This window comes from Pseudophryne corroboree, chromosome 1, assembly GCF_028390025.1.
Source record: "Pseudophryne corroboree isolate aPseCor3 chromosome 1, aPseCor3.hap2, whole genome shotgun sequence".
NCBI lineage: Eukaryota > Metazoa > Chordata > Amphibia > Anura > Myobatrachidae > Pseudophryne > Pseudophryne corroboree.
Genome location: NC_086444.1, coordinates 297,414,365 through 297,439,307, shown reverse-complemented (window position 1 = coordinate 297,439,307; position 24,943 = coordinate 297,414,365). Strand labels below are relative to the sequence as shown.

The 24,943-nt window shown below is 47.6% G+C and overlaps 1 protein-coding gene and 1 long non-coding RNA gene across 3 annotated transcripts in view; one reads left to right on the top strand and one right to left on the bottom strand.

Annotated features, from left to right (window-relative positions):
* Nucleotides 1–22,579, top strand: part of LOC135065679 (uncharacterized) — a 166,018-nt gene extending 143,439 nt beyond the window's left edge. The window contains exons 5-6 of the long non-coding RNA XR_010251958.1: nt 19,637–19,801; nt 22,459–22,579. This is a non-coding gene — a long non-coding RNA (uncharacterized LOC135065679). The remainder of the gene's footprint in view (nt 1–19,636; nt 19,802–22,458) is intronic.
* The window catches only part of CUX2 (cut like homeobox 2), an 875,100-nt gene that overhangs the window by 218,040 nt on the left and 632,117 nt on the right, over nt 1–24,943 (bottom strand). The window lies entirely within an intron of this gene.

Here is a 24,943-nt window from a genome sequence, read left to right as displayed (position 1 = left end):
CCAACCTCTTACTGATATGATTCACACTATCATGTACCCTTTCACACAGTCAGGCTCTTGGTGTCATATTACACCTCTGTGTCCCTAACATGTCTCCACAGAGTTCCCTGCCACAGACATACACACGTGCAGAACCACACCACAGACACTCCGGGATTTATAGGGGACAGACCCACAGTAAAATCTGTCAGAGGGACACAGATAGGATTTGCCAGTTCACAACCCAGCGCCAGTAACACAATGTCTGTGAACACAAAATGCCCACTGACGTTCAGCGCTTTTATAATGTTAATCAAACAATTATATAGCACCAAATTCACTGTGGCCCCCCCTGTTTTGCACCCTGCTACTTGTTCAGTAGTGGAGGAGGACCAGCATTGTCTTTGCAGCCTGAGGAGAGAGAGAAAATGGCGCTGAGCAGCGTGCTGGCTGACTGAGGAGGAAGCTCCACTCTTCAATGGTGTGTTTCTCCTCAGCTTTTATGAGGTAATTCTTTATACTGGTGGGGGTAGGACTGTGCCTCAGCAACTTATGCCCCTTATTTATGCCAGTTTCCATAGGTTTCATGCTGCCCAGGGCGCCCCCCGCGCCCTGCAGTGCCTGTGTATGTGTGGGCAACATGGTGCGCTGCGCTCCCGCCAGCCGCGCAGTACCTTTAGCCGTCACTTTCTTGATTGAAGATCTGTCTTCTAACACTCACCTGTCTTCTGACTTCTGGCTCTGTGAGGGGGGTGACGGCGTGATGTGGGAGTGAGCATCTAGACACGGCTAGCGTTCAGTTCCCTTCAGGAGCTAATGGTGTCCTGTCAGCCAGAAGCAGAGCCATGAAACTCTTTAGGAAGTTGGTTCCTACTTCTGCCCCCTCAGTCCCACAAAGCACGGAGTCTGATGCCAGCAGTTCTCCCTGAAAATAAAAAACCTAACATAAGTCTTTTCAGAGAAACTCAGTAGCGCTCCTCAGAGTGCATCCAGTCGACCTGGGCACATTTCTAAAACTGAGGTCTGGAGGAGGGGCATAGAGGGAGGAGCCAGTTACACCCAATGAAAAGTCTTTAGAGTGCCCATGTCTCCTGCGGATCCCGTCTATACCCCATGGTCTTGATGTCGTCCCCAGCATCCTCTAGGACGTATGAGAAATTAAGGATAATTCTGAGGATCCCTCCAGTCCAGCTGACTGGGTCCTGGTCACATATCAGAGATGATATATACATATAACATTGTGATTGTTTGGCTGAAATTAATTATTTGGGTTGTACATTTGTCAAGTACAAGTTGAAGATGATTCCTGTGACCAGGTCACCTGTCTTAACTGCTCATTATATATGGTATGTGCTCATTCCTCCACTGTTCTGGAAAACATGCATTGACAGGTATGATATGCTACTTATGCACTGCCACCTATCTATAATAATATCATACTCTGTAGAGTTCTCATTGGACTGTTAATTGATGATTGTTCAATTTGAACTGGACAATCTGAAATATCTTGCCTGTTTTCATAGTATTTTAATTATTATATGCTTATCGCAAACTTGGAATTAAATCTGCCCTCTGCAACCCTTACTCTGCTGGTTCTCTGCAGCCCTTACTCTGCTGGTTCTCTGCAGCCCTTACTCTGCTGGTTCTCTGCAGCCCTTACTCTGCTGGTTCTCTGCAGCCCTTACTCTGCTGGTTCTCTGCAGCCCTTACTTTGCTGGTTCTCTGCAGCCCTTACTCTGCTGGTTCTCTGCAGCCCTTACTCTGCTGGTTCTCTGCAACCTTTACTCTGCTGGTTCTCTGCAGCCCTTATTCTGCTGGTTCTCTGCAGCCCTGTCTTTGAGGGTTCTCTGCAGCCCTGTCTTTGCTGGTTCTCTGCAGCCCTGTCTTTGCTGCTTCTCAGCAGCACTGTCTATGCTGGTGGCGATTCTTTCCTCATATTACCATGACTACATTACCTGGATTACTGCAGTTCATAAAACATTCAGCTTTCTTGGTCAGTGACCTAGTATTCCAGCTAGACTGTTTTGGAGGCCACCATGCCCTGCACTTTTTTTAAAGGTTGATATGGGTCCTGCATGTTTGCTCCCTGTGGCTGTACGTTCCCAGAGCAAGCCAACACATACAGAGTCTGGGGGCATGTGGAGTGAAGGGCCGGATGCCCAGCCACAATCCAGCCCAGAGGAGGCTGGCCAGACACCATTCACAGAAAAATAAGGAAATATTTAGTAATCCTGCTCAATATCACTAGCCACCCCTCACGAACCAAAACCCTGTACTAGGGGAGAGACAGGGGGGCTGGGCTGGGTTCCACCCCGATGTACAAGAGGAGAGGAGACCACGCTGTAACATCCTAATGGAGACATGTACTGAGCCGTGCTGTCCTCTCTGCTTGCAGTCCTGGCACTGCCTTAGTGATCCTCTTGGAGACTCCTGCACACCAGGGGCAAAGCTAAGGAGTGGAGAACAGGTGTGCAATGCAGTGTGGCTTACTATGAATGGGGAAGGGATGGGGGGGGGGGGGAGATCCTATACAGGGCCGCTTCTAAACCTTGTGGTGCCCAGGGCAAAAGCTTCCATAAAAGCGGCCCCTCCCATCCCCTGTAAAATAAGGTCAGTGTGCGTCGAAGGTGAGTGTGGCAAAATTAGGGCCGTGGCTTCACGTGGAAGGGGCGTGGTCACCGAATACTACCAATTCACTTTACGCCAGGTATAGCCCCTTTTACAACACAGGGGAAAAATAAGAAAAGATTCATGCCCTTTACATTATTTGTCATTTTTCCTCCTTATAGTAATGCCCCTTACACATTATGCCGCAACCCGTAATGCACATTGTACATTATTGCACACACCATAATGTCCATTCCACATTATGCCACACATCGTAACGTCCATTACACATTATGCCACACACCGTAATGCCTATTACATGTTATGCCACACACCGTAATACCGATTACATATTATGCCACACATGGTAATGCCTATTACACATTATGCCACACACCGTAATGCCTATTACACGTTATGACACACACCGTAATGTTTATTACATATTATGCCACACCGTAATGCCTTTTACACGTTATGCCACACACCATAATGCCTAATACACGTTATGCCACACACTGTAATGCCTATTACACATTATGCCACACACCGTTATGCCCATTACGCGCTATGCCACAATGAAATGCCTATTACAACTTATGCCACACACTGAAATGCCTATTACAACTTATGCCATACACCAAAATGCCTATTACAACTTATGCCACACACTGTAATGCCTATTCCATGTTATGCCACACACCGTAATGCCCACTACACATTATGCCACAAACTATGCCATACACTGTAATGCCCCATACACACTATGCCATACATCGTAATGCCCATAATACATTATGCCACACGCTGTAATGCCCATTACACATTATGTCACATACAGTTATGCGCCTGACAACATTTGATGCCCCACCCTTAATAATGTCCCTTACAAATTATGCCCCACAGTAAATTACCCTCTCACTGCCAGGGGTCTCATGCTTGTTGCCAAGGGTTTCCTGATCTGTTCCATGCTCATTGCCTGGGGTCTCATGCTCATTGCTTGGGGTTTCCTGCTCCCTGCCAGGGGTCTCATGCACACAGCCAGGGGTCTCATGCTCGTTGCCACAGGGTTCATGCTCGTTGCCACGGTGTCTGCTGCAGCCAGTGTTGGCAAGCACCTGCATAGTGTGGGTGGGCACCTTCTGCTGTGTCTTCGGGCTGCAGTGCCCTGGGTGGCTTCACGACTTTGTCACTGACCTAGGTTGGGGGTGTTGTGAACTCGGGTGTTCTTCCGATGGTAGGGGAGAGGAACCACAGTTGGGTCGGAACAGGGATGGCTTGATATAGGTCTTCCTCATACAGGACTCTGACAGTAAAGCTTGGTGAAAATATTAAAGAACTTTGGAGGTCATTCCGAGTCGTTCGCTCGGAAAATTTCTTCGCATCGCAGCGTTTTTCCGCTTAGTGCGCATGCGCAATGTCCGCACTGCGACTGCGCCAAGTAAATTTGCTATGAAGTTTGGATTTTTACTCACGGCTTTTTCTTCGCTCAGGCGATCGTAGTGTGATTGACAGGAAATGGGTGTTACTGGGCGGAAACAGGCCGTTTTATGGGCGTGTGGGGAAAAACGCTACCGTTTCCGGAAAAAACGCGGGAGTGGCTGGAGAAACGGAGGAGTGTCTGGGCGAACGCTGGGTGTGTTTGTGACGTCAAACCAGGAACGATAAGCACTGAACTGATCGCAGATGCCGAGTAAGTCTGAAGCTACTCTGAAACTGATACGAGATGTGTAATCGCAATATTGCGAATCTTTCGTACGCAATTTTAAGAAGCTAAGATTCACTCCCAGTAGGCGGCGGCTTAGCGTGTGCAATACTGCTAAAATCGCCTTGCGAGCGAACAACTCGGAATGAGGGCCTTTATTGCAGGAAGGGAGCAACACAATGTCACATAGCAGAGAAGGAATGTATGGAGGGAATGTCCAGGCCTATAGGAGAACTTGTAAGCAATGTTAAAGATTCCAGGAAAAGAAGTACTTGTGAGTGTTGGTACAAGATAATGGTGACTGAAGAACTTGTGAGTGATGTTTTTAAAGATACTGATGATTTGAAGAACTGGTAAACGGTGGTTAAAGACTCTGATGATTTGAACCACTTGTGAGCGGTGGTTGCTGATGATTTGTATGGCTTGAGAGCGGTGACTAAAGATACTGATGATTTATAGAACTTGTGAGCGGTGGTTAAAGACACTGATGATTTGTATGACTTCAGAGCGGTGATTAAAGACACTGTAGAACTTGAGAACGGTGGTTAAAGACACTGATGATTAGTATGACTTGAGAGCGATGATTAAAGACACTGTAGGACTTGGGAGCGGTGGTTAAAGACACTGATGACTTGTAGAATTTGAGAACGGTGTTTAAAGACACAGATGACTTGTAGAACTTGAGAGCGGTGTTTAGCCCGCAGCCCACGCTGACTCCAAGAAGCACTGGTGACTGGATTGCAGAAGAACACACCAGCCGCTGTATATGCTGGAACTGTGCAGCAACTGGCACCTGGAAGCGCCGTAGACACTAGGGTACGACTGCAGAGAGACTCGCCGGGAACAAGAGCACTGGCATCCACTTCAGGGGAAAAGACGATACTCAGGCGCCGAGGCGCTGCCCGGCGTCTTCCTTTGAATCTCCCGCCTCCGCTGGATTGGCAGAACAGTCTGATGACGTCACCTGCTCCCCGCCCACGTGATGCCGGGTGTTATGGCGGCGCCCCTGCCCCGGGGAACCGCCGGGAGCCGCGCCAGCCAGGCGCCGGAGCCCGTGGACCATCGAAGGCGGAGGCCGCAACATAGACCAGCAGGCACGCAGGGGTAAGCGCGGTGAACGCCGCCTATGGCGTGTGACAGACTTGCCCGCACCTAAAACCGCTCCTGGTCCTACTGTGTGTCTTAATATGAATGGATGGTTCTACTCTATGTCTTACTATGAATTGGGCGTACTATTGTGTGTTTTACTATGAGTGGGGGCACTATTGTGTATCTTACTATGAATTGCTACTGTGTGTCTATGAATTGTGGGTCCAACTGGGTGGCTTTCTATGAATTGGGGACACTACTGGGTGGTTTACCATGAATTAAGTGCCATGCTATGTAGCTTACTATAAATTGCGGGCCCTGCAGTGCGGTATGCTTTGAATTGGGGACCTTACTGCATGGGCACTGCAATCTAGCATACTATAAATTGGGTGCAAGAGATCGGCATGTGGCTGGGTCTGATGGGCACTGTAGGGGCATGTGGGGAAGTCCAAGGTGTATGCGTTTGTGGTCATACATTTTGGTTCGGGATGATGATCTGGCTCCTAAACTTTTAAGCTTACTCCTAGAGTTTAATTCAAATTGTTGAGCCTTGTCCACAAAGGAGGCAGGTATGAGATGTACTGTAGTAAGAGAAATGCAGTGATTAATGCTGCAGATGCACAAAACTCTGGGCTATGAATAATTTCTTATATGGGGGGGGGTCCTTAAATATATTTTATATGCATGTGGGGCTATATAATACACTAGGGCAGCAGTGGCCAACCTGCGGATCTCGAGCCGCATGTGGCTCGATCCGCTCCCGGCCACCGCTGCCCGACACTCACAGCCCGGCGCACAGACAGGTCTCCAGCGGCGGTGTCTATCTTCAATTTGGCGCTGAGCCGTGAGCCAATCAGAGCTCGCGGACCGGCAAAGGCTCCTGATTGGCTGACGGACCGCGAGCCCTGATTGGCTCACGGGCCGGCGTCGACTTGAAGATAGACACTTCCGCTGGAGACTGAGGGGTAAGAGAGGCGCACACTGCGCTCTCCTTCCCCTCACAGCAGCAGCTGAGCAGTGACTTTTTTTTTTGGGGGGGGGGGGGAGGGTGAGGCACTGTGGGGACATGTGTATCAGCACTGGGGGCATATCTTGCACTGTGGGGACGTGTATCTGGCACTGGGGGCATGTGTGTCTGCACTGGGGGCATATCTGGCACCGTGGGGGCATGTGTATCTGCACTGGGCGCATTTCTGGCACTGTGGGGACATGTGTATCAGCACTGGGGGCATATCTGGCACTGTGGGGGCATATCTGGCACTGGGGGCATAGCAGGCACTGTGGGGGCATGTGTAACTGCACTGGGGGCATATCTGGCACTGTGGGGGCATGTGTATCTGCACTGGGGGCATATCTGGCACTGGGGGCATATCTGGCACTGCGGGGGCATGTGTATCTGCACTGGGGGCATATCTGGCACTGTGGAGGCATATCTGGCACTGGGGGCAATGTCTGGCACTGTGGGGGCATGTGTATCTGCACTGGGGGCATATCTGGCACTGTAAGGACATGTGTATCTGGCACTGGGGGCATATATGTATCTGGCACTGTGGGGGGCATATATGTATTTGGCACTGTGGGGCTTATATGTATCTTGCACTGTGGGGCATATATGTATCTTGCACTGTGGGGACATGTGTATCTGGTACTGGAGGCATATATGTATCTGGCACTGTGGGGCATGTGTATCTGGCACTGGGGGCATATATTTATCTAGCACTGTAGGGACATGTGTATCTGACACTGTGGGGGCATATATGTATCTGGCACTGTGGTGGCATCCATTTTTTTAAATTTTTCTATGTATGTGACACTGTACAACATGACTAAACAGGGTTATGACACAAGGTCACACTCCTACAAACGTCATACCGAAAGGTGCGCGCATAAAAATGGAGCGTGGCTTTGTGACAACTAGGCCACGCCCCCATTTTTGCACGCGTGCCGAAGGCGCGCGCATGATAGTGACACTTGCCCTTGCCTATGGATCTTTTCTGGCTCTTTTCCTCTAACTGGTTGGCCACCCCTGCACTAGGGGCACATGTGCATTGGATGTGCATTGCATGCTGACTACCCATTGTATCTTTAATGACGTGCCCTTCAAAATGAAAAAGTGCCCACCTCAGTGATCAGCACCCTGTCCTAACAAAATCCTAGAGTGAACACTACTGACCTTTAAATGTGACTGAGGTTTCATCTCACAGCCATGCCAACTATTATTATTGGTAACCATGGCAGCTCAGACTTCTAATATGTAACTCTGGACCTTGCTGGGTTAATTAATTAACATCAATATGCTTGCTGTCTCTCACTTACCTGACTGTAGTCTATCTTCAATTTGGCGACGATCCGTGAGCCAATCAGAGCATGCGGACCGGCAAAGGCTCACGGGCCGGCGCCGAATTGAAGATAGTCACTGCCGCCGGAGACTGAGGGGTAAGAGAGGCGCACACTGCGCTCTCCTTCCCCTCACAGCAGCAGCTGAGCAGCGCGGTGAGGTGAGCAGCACTTTTTTTGTGGGGGGGGGGGGGGGGGGGAGGCACTGTGGGGACATGTGCATCAGCAGTGGGGGTATATCTTGCACTGTGGGGACGTGTATCTGGCACTGGGGGCATGTGTGTCTGCACTGGGGGCATATCTGGCACCGTGGGGGCATGTGTATCTGCACTGGGGGCATATCTGGCACTGTGGGGACATCTGTATCTGCACTGGGGGCATATCTGGCACTGTAAGGACTAGTGATGTGCACCGGAAATTTTTCGGGTTTTGTGTTTTGGTTTTGGATTCGGTTCCGCGGCCGTATTTTGGATTCGGACGCGTTTTGGCAAAACCTCCCTGGAAATTTTTTGTCGGATTCGGGTGTGTTTTGGATTCGGGTGATTTTTTACAAAACCCCCTCAAAAACAGCTTAAATCATAGAATTTGGGGGTCATTTTGATCCCATAGTGTTATTAACCTCAATAACCATAATTTCCACTCATTTTCAGTCTATTCTGAACACCTCACAATAATATTTTTAGTCCTAAAATTTGCACCGAGGTCGCTGGATGACTAAGCTAAGCGACCCAAGTGGCCGACACAAACACCTGGCCCATCTATGAGTGGCACTGTAGTGTCAGACAGGATGGCACTTCAAAAAAATAGTCCCCAAACAGCACATGATGCAAAGAAAAAAAGAGGCGCAATGAGGTAGCTGTGTGACTACGCTAAGCGACCCAAGTGGCCGACATAAACACCTGGCCCATCTAGGAGTGGCACTGCAGTGTCAGACAGGATGGCAGATTTAAAAAATAGTCCCCAAACAGCACATCATGCAAAGAAAAAAAGAGGTGCACCAAGGTCGCTGGATGGCTAAGCTAAGCGACACAAGTGGCCGACACAAACACCTGGCCCATCTTGAGTGGCACTTCCAAAAATAGTCCCCAAACAGCACATGATGCAAAGAAAAATGAAAGAAAAAAGAGGTGCAAGATGGAATTGTCCTTGGGCCCTCCCACCCACCCTTATGTTGTATAAACAGGACATGCACACTTTAACAAACCCATCATTTCAGCGACAGGGTCTGCCACACGACTGTGACTGAAATGACTGGTTGGTTTGGGCCCCCCACCAAAAAAAGAAGCAATCAATCTCTCCTTGCACAAACTGGCTCTACAGAGGCAAGATGTCCACCTCCTCCTCTTCCTCCAATTCCTCACCCCTTTCACTGTATACATCCCCCTCCTCACAGATTATTAATTCGTTCCCACTGGAATCCACCATCTCAGGTCCCTGTGTACTTTCAGGAGGCAATTGCTGGTGAATGTCTCCACGGAGGAATTGATTATACTTCATTTTGATGAACATCATCTTCTCCACATTTTCTGGAAGTAACCTCGTACGCCGATTGCTGACAAGGTGAGCAGCTGCACTGAACACTCTTTCGGAGTACACACTGGAGGGGGGGCAACTTAGGTAAAATAAAGCCAGTTTGTGCAAGGGCCTCCAAATTGCCTCTTTTTCCTGCCAGTATACGTACGGACTGTCTGACGTGCCTACTTGGATGTGGTCACTCATATAATCCTCCACCATTCTTTCAATGGTGACAGAATCAAATGCAGTGACAGTAGACGACATGTCAATAATCGTTGGCAGGTCCTTCAGTCCGGACCAGATGTCAGCACTCGCCAGCGGGTGGGCTCGGAATTCTTAGCCTTTTCCTCGCAGCCCCAGTTGCGGGAGAATGTGAAGGAGGAGCTGTTGACAGGTCACGTTCCGCTTGACTTGACAATTTTCTCACCAGCAGGTCTTTGAACCTCTGCAGACTTGTGTCTGCTGGAAAGAGAGATACAACGTAGGTTTTAAATCTAGGATCGAGCACGGTGGCCAAAATGTAGTGCTCTGATTTCAACAGATTGACCACCCGTGAATCCTGGTTAAGCGAATTAAGGGCTCCATCCACAAGTCCCACATGCCTAGCGGAATCGCTCTGTTTTAGCTCCTCCTTCAATGTCTCCAGCTTCTTCTGCAAAAGCCTGATGAGGGGAATGACCTGACTCAGGCTGGCAGTGTCTGAACTGACTTCACGTGTGGCAAGTTCAAAGGGTTGCAGAACCTTGTACAACGTTGAAATCATTCTCCACTGCGCTTGAGTCAGGTGCATTGCCCCTCCTTTGCCTATATCGTAGGCAGATGTATAGGCTTGAATGGCCTTTTGCTGCTCCTCCATCCTCTGAAGCATATAGAGGGTTGAATTCCACCTCGTTACCACCTCTTGCTTCAGATGATGGCGGGGCAGGTTCAGGACTGTTTGCTGGTGCTCCAGTCTTCGGCACGCGGAGGCTGAATGCCGAAAGTGGCCCGCAATTCTTCGGGCCACCGACAGCATCTCTTGCACGCCCCTGTCGTTTTTTAAATAATTCTGCACTACCAAATTCAATGTATGTGCAAAACATGGGACGTGCTGGAATTTGCCCAGATGTAATGCACGCACAATATTGCTGGCGTTGTCCGATGTCACAAATCCCCAGGAGAGTCCAATTGGGGTAAGCCATTCTGCGATGATGTTCCTCAGTTTCCGTAAGAGGTTGTCAGCTGTGTGCCTCTTATGGAAAGCGGTGATACAAAGCGTAGCCTGCCTACTAACGAGTTGGCGTTTGCGAGATGCTGCTACTGGTGCCGCTGCTGCTGTTCTTGCTGCGGGAGGCAATACATCTACCCAGTGGGCTGTCACAGTCATATAGTCCTGAGTATGCCCTGCTCCACTTGTCCACATGTCCGTGGTTAAGTGTACATTGGGTACAACTGCATTTTTTAGGACACTGGTGACTCTTTTTCTGACGTCTGTGTACATTTTCGGTATTGCCTGCCTACAGAAATGGAACCTAGATGGTATTTGGTACCGGGGACACAGTACCTCAATCAAGTCTCTAGTTCCCTGTGAATTAACGGTGGATACCGGAAACACGTTTCCCACCACCCAGGCTGCCAAGGCCTGAGTTCTCCGCTTTGCAGCAGGATGACTGCTGTGATATTTCATCTTCCTCGCAAAGAACTGTTGGACAGTCAATTGCTTACTGGAAGTAGTACAAGTGGTCTTCCGACTTCCCCTCTGGGATGAAGATCGACTCCCAGCAGCAACAATAGCAGCGCCAGCAGCAGTAGGCGTTACACTCAAGGATGCATCGGAGGAATCCCAGGCAGGAGAGGACTCGTCAGACTTGACAGTGACATGGCCTGCAGGACTATTGGCTTTCCTGTCTAAGGAGGAAATTGACACTGAGGGAGTTGGTGGTGTGGTTTGCAGGAGTTTGGTTACAAGAGGAAGGGATTTAGTTGGCAGTGGACTGCTTCCGCTGTCATCCAAAGTTTTTGAACTTGTCACTGACTTCTGATGAATGCGGTCCAGGTGACGTATAAGGGAGGATGTTCCTAGGTGGTTAACGTCCTTACCCCTACTTATTACAGCTTGACAAAGGCAACACACGGCTTGACACCAGTTGTCCACATTTCTGTTGAAATAATTCCACACCGAAGAGGTGATTTTTTTTGTATTTTGACCAGGCATGTCAATGGCCATATTCGTCCCACGGACAACAGGTGTCTTCCCGGGTGCCTGACTTAAACAAACCACCTCACCATCAGAATCCTCCTTGTCAATTTCCTCCCCAGCACCAGCAACACCCATATCCTCATCCTGGTGTACTTCAACAGTGACATCTTCAATTTGACTATCAGGAACTGGACTGCGGGTGCTCCTTACAGCACTTGCAGGGGGCGTGCAAATGGTGGAAGGCGCAACCTCTTCCCGTCCAGTGTTGGGAAGGTCAGGCATCGCAACCGACACAATTGGACTCTCCTTGGGGATTTGTGATTTAGAAGAACGCACAGTTCTTTGCTGTGCTTTTGCCATCTTAACTCTTTTAAGTTTTCTAGCAGGAGGATGAGTGCTTCCATCCTCATGTGAAGCTGAACCACTAGCCATGAACATAGGCCAGGCCCTCAGCTGTTCCTTGCCACTCCGTGTCGTAAATGGCACATTGGCAAGTTTACGCTTCTCCTCAGACGATTTTGATTTAGATTTTTGGGTCATTTTACTGAGCTTTATTTTTTTGGATTTTACATGCTCTCTACTATGACATTGGGCATCAGCCTTGGCAGACGACGTTGATGGCATTTCATCGTCTCGGCCATGACTAGTGGCAGCAGCTTCAGCACGAGGTGGAAGTGGATCTTGATCTTTCCCTATTTTACCCTCCACATTTTTGTTCTCCATTTTTTAATGTGTGGAATTATATGCCAGTAATATATCAATAGCAATGGCCTACTACTATATATACTGCGCACAACTGAAATGCACCACAGGTATGGATGGATAGTATACTTGACGACACAGAGGTAGGTAGAGCAGTGGACTACTGTACCGTACTGCTATATATATATAGTTATACTGGTGGTCAGCAAAATTCTGCACTGTCCTCCTACTATATACTACAATGCAGCACAGATATGGAGCGTTTTTCAGGCAGAGAACGTATAATACTGGTGGTCACTGGTCAGCAAAACTCTGCACTGTCCTCCTACTATATAATACTGCTGGTCCCCAGTCCCCACAATAAAGCAATTAGCACACTGAGCACAGATACTTGCAGCACACTGAGCACAGTCATATATGGAGCGTTTATCAGGCAGAGAACGTAGATATTTGCACTTGGAGCACACTGAGCACAGATATTTGCAGCACACTGAGCACAGATATTTGCAGCACAATTTGTAGCCCACTGAACATAGAAACTGAGAGGACGCCAGCCACGTTCTCTCACAATCATCTCCAATGCACGAGTGAAAAATGGCGGCGACGCGCGGCTCCTTATATAGAATCCGAATCTCGCGAGAATCCGACCGCGGGATGATGACATTCGGGCGCGCTCGGGTTAACCGAGCAAGGCGGGAGGATCCGAGTTGTTCGGACCCGTGAAAAAAAAGGTGAAGTTCGGGCGGGTTCGGATCCCGAGGATCCGAACCCGCTCATCACTAGTAAGGACATGTGTATCTGGCACTGGGGGCATATATGTATCTGGCACTGTGGGGGGCATATGTGTATTTGGCACAGTGGGGCATATATGTATCTTGCACTGTGGGGACATGTGTATCTGGTACTGGGGGCATATATGTATCTGGCACTGTGGGGGCATGTGTATCTGGCACTGGGGGCATATATTTATCTAGCACTGTAGGGACATGTGTATCTGACACTGTGGGGGCATATATGTATCTGGCACTGTGGTGGCACCCATTTTTTTACATTTTTCTATGTATGTGGCACTGTACAACATGACTAAAATAAGAATTTACTTACCGATAATTCTATTTCTCGGAGTCCGTAGTGGATGCTGGGGTTCCTGAAAGGACCATGGGGAATAGCGGCTCCGCAGGAGACAGGGCACAAAAAGTAAAGCTTTTACAGGTCAGGTGGTGTGCACTGGCTCCTCCCCCTATGACCCTCCTCCAGACTCCAGTTAGGTACTGTGCCCGGACGAGCGTACACAATAAGGGAGGATTTTGAATCCCGGGTAAGACTCATACCAGCCACACCAATCACACCGTACAACTTGTGATCTAAACCCAGTTAACAGTATGATAACAGAGGAGCCTCTGAAAGATGGCTCCCTAAACAAAATAACCCGAAATAGTTAACAATAACTATGTACAAGTCTTGCAGATAATCCGCACTTGGGATGGGCGCCCAGCATCCACTACGGACTCCGAGAAATAGAATTATCGGTAAGTAAATTCTTATTTTCTCTATCGTCCTAAGTAGATGCTGGGGTTCCTGAAAGGACCATGGGGATTATACCAAAGCTCCCAAACGGGCGGGAGAGTGCGGATGACTCTGCAGCACCGAATGAGAGAACTCCAGGTCCTCTTTTGCCAGGGTATCAAATTTGTAAAATTTTACAAACGTGTTCTCCCCTGACCACGTAGCTGCTCGGCAGAGTTGTAATGCCGAGACCCCTCGGGCAGCCGCCCAGGATGAGCCCACCTTCCTTGTGGAATGGGCCTTAACAGAATTAGGCTGTGGTAGGCCTGCCACAGAATGTGCAAGTTGAATCGTGTTACAAATCCAACGAGCAATCGACTGCTTAGAAGCAGGTGCACCCAACTTGTTGGGTGCATACAGTATAAACAGCGAGTCAGATTTTCTGACTCCAGCCGTCCTTGAAATGTATATCTTTAAGCTCTGACAACGTCCAACAACTTGGAGTCTTCCAAGTCGTTTGTAGCCGCAGGCACTACAATAGGCTGGTTCAGGTGAAACGCTGACACCACCTTCGGGAGAAAATGCGGACGCGTCCGCAGCTCTGCCCTATCTGAATGGAAAATTAAATAAGGACTTTTATAAGATAAAGCCGCCAGTTCTGATACTCTCCTGGCCGAAGCCAGGGCCAGTAACATAGTCACTTTCCATGTGAGATATTTCAAATCCACCTTCTTAAGTGGTTCAAACCAATGGGATTTGAGGAAATCTAAAACTACATTTAGATCCCACGGTGCCACCGGAGGCACCACAGGAGGCTGTATATGCAGTACTCCTTTGACAAAAGTCTGGACCTCAGGAACTGAGGCCAATTCTTTTTGGAAGAATATAGACAGGGCCGAAATTTGAACCTTAATAGATCCCAATTTGAGACCCATAGACAATCCTGATTGCAGGAAATGTAGGAAACGACCCAGTTGAAATTCCTCCGTCGGAGCATTCCGACCCTCGCACCATGCCACATATTTCCGCCAAATGCGGTGATAATGCTTTTCGGTGACTTCTTTCCTTGCCTTAATCAAGGTAGGAATGACTTCTTCAGGAATGCCTTTTTCTTTTAGAATCTGGCGTTCAACCGCCATGCCGTCAAACGCAGCCGCGGTAAGTCTTGAAAAAGACAAGGACCCTGCTGAGGCAGGTCCCTTCTCAGAGGTAGAGGCCACGGATCGTCCGTGACCATCTCTTGAAGTTCCGGGTACCAAGTCCTTCTTGGCCAATCCGGAGCCACTAGTATCGTTCTTACTCCTCTTTGCCGTATAATCCTCAATACCTTTGGTATGAGAGGCAGAGGAGGAAACACATATACCGACTGGTACACCCAAGGTGTTACCAGCGCATCCACAGCTATTGCCTGCGGATCTCTTGACCTGGCGCAATACCTGTCCAGTTTTTTGTTGAGGCGAGACGCCATCATGTCCACCATTGGTTTTTCCCAACGGTTTATTATCATGAGGAAAACTTCTGAATGAAGTCCCCACTCTCCCGGGTGAAGATCGTGTCTGCTGAGGAAGTCTGCTTCCCAGTTGTCCACGTCCGGGATGAATACTGCTGACAATGCTATCACGTGATTCTCCGCCCAGCGAAGGATCCTGGCAGCTTCTGCCATTGCACTCCTGCTTCTTGTGCCGCCCTGTCTGTTTACATGGGCGACTGCCGTGATGTTGTCCGACTGGATCAACACCGGTCTTCCTTGAAGCAGAGGTTCCGCCTGGTTTAGAGCATTGTAGATTGCTCTTAGTTCCAGAATGTTTATGTGAAGAGACTTTTCCAGGCTCGTCCACACTCCCTGGAAGTTTCTTCCCTGTGTGACTGCTCCCCAGCCTCTCAGGCTGGCGTCCGTGGTCACCAGGATCCAATCCTGTATGCCGAATCTGCGGCCCTCCAGTAGATGAGCCTCCTGCAACCACCACAGAAGAGATACCCTTGTCCTTGGAGACAGGGTTATCCGCTGATGCATCTGAAGATGCGATCCGGACCATTCGTCCAGCAAATCTCCCTGAAAATGTTTTGCGTGAGATCTGCCGAATGGAATCGCTTCGTAAGAAGCCACCATTTTTCCCAGGCCTCCTGTGCATTAATGCACTGATACTTGGCCTGGTTTTAGGAGGTTTCTGACTAGGTCGGATAACTCCCTGGCTTTCCCCTCCAGGAGAAATACCTTTTTCTGGACTATGCCCAGAATCATTCCTGGGAACAGCAGACGTATCATCGGAAAACACAGCTGCGATTTTTGGAATATTTAGAATCCACTCGTGCTATCGTAGAACTACTTTAGATAGTTCTTTTCCGACCTCCAACTGTTCTCTGGAACTTGCCCCTTTCAGGATATCGTCCAAGTAAGGGATAATTAAGATGCCCTTTTCTTTGAAGAGAGTCATCTTTTCGGCCATTACCTTGGTAAAGGCCCGGGGTGCCGTGGATAATTCAACGGCAACTTTTGAAACTGATATTGACAGTTCTGTATCACGAACCCGATGTACCCTTGTTGAGAAGGGCAAATTTGGACATGGAGGTAATCCTTGATGTCCAGGGACACCATATAGTCCCCTTCTTTCCGGTTCGCTATCACTGCTCTGAGTGACTCCATCTTGATTTGAACCTTTATGTAAGTGTTCAAAGATTTCAGATTTAGACTATGTCTCACCAAGCCGTCTGGCTTCAGTACCACCATATAGTGTGGAAGACTAATACCCTTTTCCTTGTTGTAGGAGGGGTACTTTGATTATCACCTGCTGGAAATACAGCTTGTGAATTTTTCCCAATACTGCCTCCCTGTTGGAGGGAGCCGTTGGTAACGCAGACTTCAGGAACCTGCGAGGAAAAGATGTCTCGACTCTCCAATCTGTACCCCTGGGATAATACTAGTACGATCCAGGGGTCAACTTGCGAGTGATCCCACTGCGCGTTGAGACTCTTGAGACTACACCCCCACCTAACCTGAGTCCGCTTACACGGCCCCAGCGTCATGCTGGGGACTTGGCAGACGCGGTGGAAGGCTTCCTTTCCTGGGAAGGAGCTGTCTGCTGCAGTCTACTTCCCTTTCCTCTATGTCTGGGCAGATATGACTGGCCTTTTGCCCGCTTGCCCTCATGGGAACGGAAGGATTGAGGCTGAAAAGACGGTGTCTGTTTCTGCTGAGATGTAACTTGGGGTAAAAAGGTTGGATTTCCAGCTGTTGCCGAGACCCCCAGGTCCGTTGGACCGACCCCAAATAACTCTTTCCCTTTATACGGCCATACTTCCATGTGTCGTATGGGATATGTATCACCTGACCACTGTCGTGTCCATGACATCTTCTGGGAGATATGGATCACGCACTTATTTTGATGCCAGAGTGCACATATCCCTCTGTGCATCTCGCATACATAAATATATAATGCATCCTATTAAATGCTCTATATCAATCAAATATTTTCAGTCAGGGAAACCGACCAAGCCAACCCAGCACTGCATCTCCAGGCTGATGGCGATCGCTGGTCGCAGTATAACCACCTTATGTGTGTATATACTTTTTAGGATATTTTTCCAGCTGCCTATCAGCTGGCTCCTTGAGGGCGGCCGTATCTGGCGCCGGTAACGCCACTTGATAAGCGTGTGAGCGCCTTATTCATTCCCAACGCGCCCTAACTTCTGGCGGGAAAGGGTATAACGCCAATATTTGCTATCGGGGTACACCCACGCATCATCACACACTTTATTTTATTTTATCTGATTCAGGAAAAACTACAGGTAGTTTTTTTTTTCCACTCCCACATAATACCCTTTTTTGTGGTACTTGTAGTATCAGAAATATGTAACACCTCCTTCATTGCCCTTAACGTGTGGCCCTAATAAGGAATACGTTTGTTTATTCACCGTCGACACTGGATTCAGTGTCGGTGTCTGTGTCTGTGTCGACCGACTGAGGTAAATGGGCGTTATTAAAAACCCCTGACGGTGTTTCTGAGACGCCTGGACCGGTACTAATTGTTTGTCGGCCGTCTCATGTCGTCAACCGACCTTGCAGCGTGTTGACATTCTCACGTAATTCCCTAAATAAGCCATCCATACCGGTGTCGACTCCCTAGAGAGTGACATCACCATCATAGGCAATTGCTCCGCCTCCTCCAACATCGTCCTCATACATGTCGACACACACGTACCGACACACAGCACACACACCGGGAATGCTCTGACAGAGGACAGGACCCCACTAGCCCTTTGGAGAGACAGAGGGAGAGTTTGCCAGCACACACCAAAAAAACGCTATAATTACATAGGGACAACCTTATATAAGTGTTTCTCCCTTATAGCATCTTTAATATATTTATGTCGCCAATTTAGTGCCCCCCCTCTCTGTTTAAACCCTGTTTCTGTAGTGCAGTGCAGGGGAGAGCCTGGGAGCCTTCTCTCCAGCCTTTCTGTGAGAGAAAATGGCGCTGTGTGCTGAGGAGATAGGCCCCGCCCCTTTTTCGGCGGGCTCGTCTCCCGCTATTTATTGTATTTAGGCAGGGGTTAAATATCTCCATATAGCCTCTGGGGGCTATATGTGAGGTATTTTTAGCCTTATATAGGTTTACATTTGCCTCCCAGGGCGCCCCCCCCCAGCGCCCTGCACCCTCAGTGACTGCCGTGTGAAGTGTGCTGAGAGGAAAATGGCGCACAGCTGCAGTGCTGTGCGCTACCTTTAGAAGACTGCAGGAGTCTTCAGCCGCCGATTCTGGACCTCTTCTTGCTTCAGCATCTGCGAGGGGGCCGGCGGCGAGGCTCCGGTGACCATCCAGGCTGTACCTGTGATCGTCCCTCTGGAGCTTCATGTCCAGTAGCCAAGAAGCCAATCCATCCTGCACGCAGGTGAGTTCACTTCTTCTCCCCTCTGTCCCTCGTTGCAGTGATCCTGTTGCCAGCAGGAATCACTGTAAAATAAAAAACCTAAGCTAAACTTCTCTAAGCAGCTCTTTATGAGAGCCACCTAGAATTGCACCCTTCTCGGCCGGGCACAAAAATCTAACTGGAGTCTGGAGGAGGGTCATAGGGGGAGGAGCCAGTGCACACCACCTGACCTGTAAAAGCTTTACTTTTTGTGCCCTGTCTCCTGCGGAGCCGCTATTCCCCATGGTCCTTTCAGGAACCCCAGCATCCACTTAGGACGATAGAGAAACGGGGTTATGACACAAGGTCACACTCCTACAGACGTCATAGCAAAAGGTGTGCGCATAAAAATGGAGCGTGTCTTTGTGACAACTAGGCCACGCCCCCATTTCCGCACGCGTTCCGAAGGCGCGCGCATGATAGTGGCTCTTGCCCTTGCCTATGGATCTTTTCTGGCTCTTTTCCTCTGACTGGTTGGCCACCCCTGCACTAGGGGCACATGTGCATTGGATGTGCATTGCATGCTGACTACCCATTGTATCTTTAATGACGTGCCCTTCAAAATGAAAAAGTGCCCACCTCAGTGATCAGCACCCTGTCCTAACAAAATCCTAGAATGAACACTACTGACCTTTAAATGTGACTGAGGTTTCATCTCATAGCCATGCAAACTATTATTATTGGTAACCATGGCAGCTCAGACTTCTAATACGTAACTCTGGACCTTGCTGGGTTAATTAATTAACATCAATATGCTTGCTGTCCCTCACTTACCTGACTGTTTCCATGTTATCAAAGTAACCAGAAGAACCAGAAAAGGGTCACTGTTAATACTCTGCATCTCTCTCTTTCAAACTCTCTGATATGAATTGGTGGATATGAGTTAAAAATGTCACATTGTTAATAAACCACTTTTAACCCAATCTGTTCTGAAAAATCAGGGTATACACTGTAATTACATTTCAGATGCGAACGTACTTTACCCCTCCTTCTCCTGGGACTCTGAGCGTGTTTCAAGCATACTTAGCAGACTCTAATCTCTTTAAAACAAACATCACCAAGTAATTGTTCTTCACATTTTGCTGATATTTATTTGTGTTTCATTGCAGAGCAATAAAAGTCAATGAAAAGCATCTACATATTACTTGTGTACGCTCTGGATTTATCTGCACAGATGGATGGAATATTTATGGTGGCTGTTTCCAGCTAATCAGAGTGTGAAACTGCTAAACTGCTGGCAAGGGCCCTACATCAAAATACAAAGATGCTTTAAGGTTCAGCGTATTGCAAAATATTCTGCTGTTTAGATTTCTGTGCAGGGCCAGATGGATGGTAAAGGGACAAACAAACCCTGTAGATCAGACTTGAACCCAAGCAAATAAATCATGATTTATTTTTGGGGGGTTATCCAGAAGGACAGCATTATAACTATAATAAAAACGGATTTCTGCAATAGATTTCTGATGCTGAAAATAACCAGCCTTTAAATGAATGTATGCAGATTTTTGCCCCATGCATTCTTGAAGTCGTCTACCTTATGCATCCTTACCACAACTGCTGTGGGACTATTATATGGATCAATCACCCTTTTTGTATTAAATCAACAACAACAACAACAACAACAACAACAACAAATATCTATAATTACTTTATTTCTTAATCATACAGCTTGAGCTTTATTACTTTTTAAATACTTTAATATCTGTACTGTCAGTCCTGTAAGCTGCATAAGTTCATCAATTTAAGGGCTTGATTCATGTTTGCAAGTAAAGCAAAAAAGCAAGCAACTGGGCAAAACGGTGTTGCACTGCAGGTGGGGCAGATGTAACATGTGCAGAAAGATTTCGATTTTGGTCGGGTGTGTTCAAACTGAAATCTAAATTGCAGTGTTCATATAAAGCTGTCTAACAATTGGGGGCAACATGCAAAAGAAGCCAGTATTTACCCTGCACAGAAAAAAACTCAATGTATTTGATCCCCTCCAACTTGGTTTGTTTCACACACAAAGTTACTTGCTTTTTTTAACTTTATTTACAAACATGAATCATGCCCTAAGTCTCTTCTCATATGTTTTATTTCGCAGTCCATGCACAATTTAGTAGTCCTTCTCTGAAATTCTATTTTATTAATCTCTTTCTGCAGACAGGGCCTCCAGAATTGTACATAAAAGCTGAAGTAAAAGCTTAAGGGTTCTAAAGTGCAATATAACCTCTCTCTAACTGCTACTAATATCCTACTATAGTGTATAACAAAGTATTCTACTGCCTTTTACCACAGTCTGTTCACCCTCATATCAACTGAAGCTACAATTCCAAGGTCCCTTACCTCCATTATTACATCAACATTTATTCTACTATTCTACTTTGGGATTCCTGTGGCTAACTCACATTATTTAACAATTTTAAGTACAATATGTAAGATTCCACCCTACACTGTAGTCCATTCCCATGAGTTTCTGCAAGCAAAAATAGCATATTTACAACTATATGTAGAAACTTATACATTTTGAGATACACCCAAATCAGCAACAGCAGCATATATGTCTGGTCACCGCCAAGTCACACTCATTAGTGTGTATTGCACCTGCCCTAGATTAAATAGGGGAATGTACAGTATATGCAGATCTGAGGTCTGCATGTGCCACATTTGTAGAAACAGGAGTGGATTGGCTATAGGGCTCACAAGGAAGATTCCTGGTAGGCTGACTTGTCTGTGGGGCCTGTTTTGTGTGTTGTCATGTGACCTCTCCCCCCACATGACTGGCAGCCCACCACACTCAGTACACTGCATTGTACCATTCATTCTGTTATACCATCTCTGCAGTACAGCAACTCTGCCATCCAGTGATGCTGCCATGGCTACACGGTATGTTACCCCCCTTGTGCTGCCCATGTCAGGACACTTCTTTTTTTCAGGGTCACTTTTAGTTCCTAATCTTCCCCTGGTCTCAGACACAACTGCAGCTAGAGACACAAGGAATGATGCAATTGCATACAGTCAGGCCCTATGAGGAGGGATTCTGTCCCTCTCAATAGACTCCACTCCCTTCATCAGTCCACATTCCCATTAGCGCTGCTTCCATAAATTTCCCGGGCTGGGTTTCCATCCCAATCTGCCCCTGCCGATGCATGACTTGCGTTGCGTGAACGATAACACCCAAACGGACAATCGTTATCAAAATTTGTATTGCAGCTCAAAGTGGTCCTGTCACTTTTTATTGTATCTGCTACAGGTGCTCCTCGGGTAACACCAAGAACCAAGGATAAATATTTACTTACATTACCACGTATCAAATTTACATCTCCATAGACTTACCAAATTATTAACACTCATTAATATGTACAACCGTGCAAATCAGAAACTCCCGTGCGAAGAACGGGTAGAACAGCTACTGCCATATAAAAATGCATTAAGGGGCACTTGTACATGTACAGCCATGGGGGGGTCTAGTGCATATAAAGAGTCTGTGTCTGGCATATATTGGGGTACAATGGGCCTGTGATGTCATATAAATATGTACTATGGGGCACTGGCACAGCCATGAGCGGGTCTGATGTATATAAAGAGGCTCTGTATGGCATATATAGTGGCACAATGGGCTGTGATGCCATATAAAGATGCATTATAGCAGGGGTGGGCAAAAGGTAGATCACGATCTAACGGTAGCTCGCAGAGCATCTGCCGGTAGATTGCGACCAATTTAACTAAACAGCTCCCAGTAGTGCAGTGCGCTGGTGACATTCTATTAAAGTGGCTATGATCAAATGAGGGCTTATAATCAATCAATAAAATGAATAAAATTAGGAGGGGCAGCTATTACTGTTGTGTCTAGGTGCACCCTTACCCCTAAATCTGGCCTTGCTCAGGAACCCGCAGCATTACATTTTATATAACAAGCGCTGTTTCTGATAAATGTTTTGTTCTTTTGAAGGTTGTGTGATTTTTCTGAAAAACCGAGGATAAATATGACCTGAAGAAGGAACAAATAACCCGTGTATGCAGGTACCCTGCTGGAGAGATTACAGAGTGCAGGCTGATACTAACAATGAAAATAAACATGAATTTACTTTTACTCGCCTGTCTGTATACTGCAGTAATGACTGAGATACCAGCACAAGTGACCTCACGCGTTTCATTTCTCATTTACACCTATGTGAGCCTATTGTGTTAGTAAGCAGGATATAGTGCATTGGCTTAGACCTGGGTGGATTATTTTTGCTTCTCACCTATTCACTATTATGAGGAAGCAAGTTTCAAACTGGGTCATGGTAGTGGGAAAACGTCACAGGTCAGGCAAAAGAGTCATATAAATGGCAGAATTAGGTTAGAATAAAAATCAGATTGGGTGTTGTCACCTTTGCAAAGTAAAACATGTAAAAGGTGGTAAGGAATATTTAAAGTAACAATACACATGACATTTCTAGTATAGGTGATAGTGAGGTCATACACTCGTCCTTGCTTGCAAATGGATTCATTAAACCACCTTTAAATAGTGGCAGAGAGGAGGGATATGATCCGGGGACCAATCACAAGCCTTGATTTCTTCCAGGGCTGTTGGAGCAATGGAAAAGTCCTGGACAATGTGGCTGCGCAGAGTAAGCCCTGTGGTCCAGCTGTGGGCGGTGACCTGCATTTTCAATCATTAACAGGTTAATCTTACTATTCCAGTACTTAGCATCTTTCATATTTGTCCTATGTATTTCCACTAGCAATCATATTTTAATTAATATATATGTATCCCATGTCAGGGGTAAACTCAGAGGGACTGTAGTTACTCTCCCTACCAGCCCTACCCACTCACCTCCTGACCTCCCCCCTCCCCACCCTCCTGGCTGGCCAATGTCTTGAATTATGACCACAAATGCATATGCATATGATAAGTGACGGAATGGAGCTGCTGCACATGCCCAAAAGCAGCAACTTCTCCTTCAAAGTCTGCTGTGTGTGTGACTCTTCCCAATAGACCAGAGAGCAGCTGCCAGCAATAAGAGACCGGCTTCTTTCCATGAAGTGGCAAAATGTGTGCTTAGAAAGCTCCATTCTGTCTGCTACTAGTTATATTTAGGGGTAATACACGTGTGGCCACGAAGCTTCACGGGATGGAGGGAGGTTGGGTGTCAGGACCAGTGGGCAGCAGCAGCGAGTGCTCATCATGCAGGGAGAGAGGACTGTCCGCCGCTGCAGCTGCCTCTCGCCCCAGCACACACAAGCGTGTGCTGTGTGCTGGGCTGGGAGAGAGGCTGCTGTCCTCTCTCCCCACTCGACAAGCTGCTCTCAGCAATCGGGAGGGCAGCGGGACCTTGCCCTTCCCCCCCACTAGGCCCCTCCAGTGGGCCCAGTACCCCCCTCAGCGCCACTGGTTGTGTTGTATATGTAAATCAAGGACTCAATTAACTTCTTTGAAGTTTCTTCACTCCCCCTGTCATCCGGCCCCATAGCCCTGCAAGCTAATATGGACGAGATTGTCCATATTGGCTTGCATGTTTAAACGAGCCGGCACCACAGATGAACAAGCACAAAGCCACGCATCGTTTATCGTTGGTGCCTACAGAGTCGGCCATAGGCATAGGCAAACTAGGCACATGCCTAGGGCATTTGCAATGCCTAGGAGCACAAGCAGCTTCTGCTGATTAAAAGGATATGCAGCATGCCTATATTCTGTGTGCGGCTGCAGCTGTAACTGCATACAAAATGCTACGATACAGTGTATTCCTGAAAATCACTGTAACGTAGCATTTTGTATGCAGATACAGCCACAATCGCACACAGAATATAGGCATGCCACATATCATTTTAATCAGCAGAAGCTGCTTGTGCATCTTAGTCACGTCAGGCATCTCCTGCTTCATGGCGTACTGAGGCAGATACACAGCCGCTAACAATGTGACCTCCGCCTCTGTTTGGATACATATGTATCCACTTACAGGATACATAAGTATCCAAGGATACAGGATGAAATATTGCTTTGATTTAGATTTCTTTCTGTTCATTCACTTTGCATTTTGTTAATTTATAAAAACAAACTATTAACACTTCTATTTTCTTACTGACATTCTTACTTTGCAGCATTTTATTCCACACCTGCCTAAAACTTTTACACAGAACTGTATAATACACCTTTTATATCTAGCGGATAACCTTGGTTATTGCTGGGGCAAGATGGTGTGACCTGGATCCTGGCTCAGTGTGAATTGTGAAAGGCTCGACCCGGGCTGTGTGTCCAGTGACTGACCCGGGTAGGTGAATGGTGCGAGCGACCTAGGTTATTTGACCTGGGTTACCTTTCAAAGCTGTTGATTGGCTGTGCATTTGGAGACCCGCCTCATGGGAGTGTCTAAAGTGACATGCAGGGCAGACATGGGTGCAGACACGGGAATGACCCATGTCCAAGGTGCAATGGAAGAGCTGTAAGACAG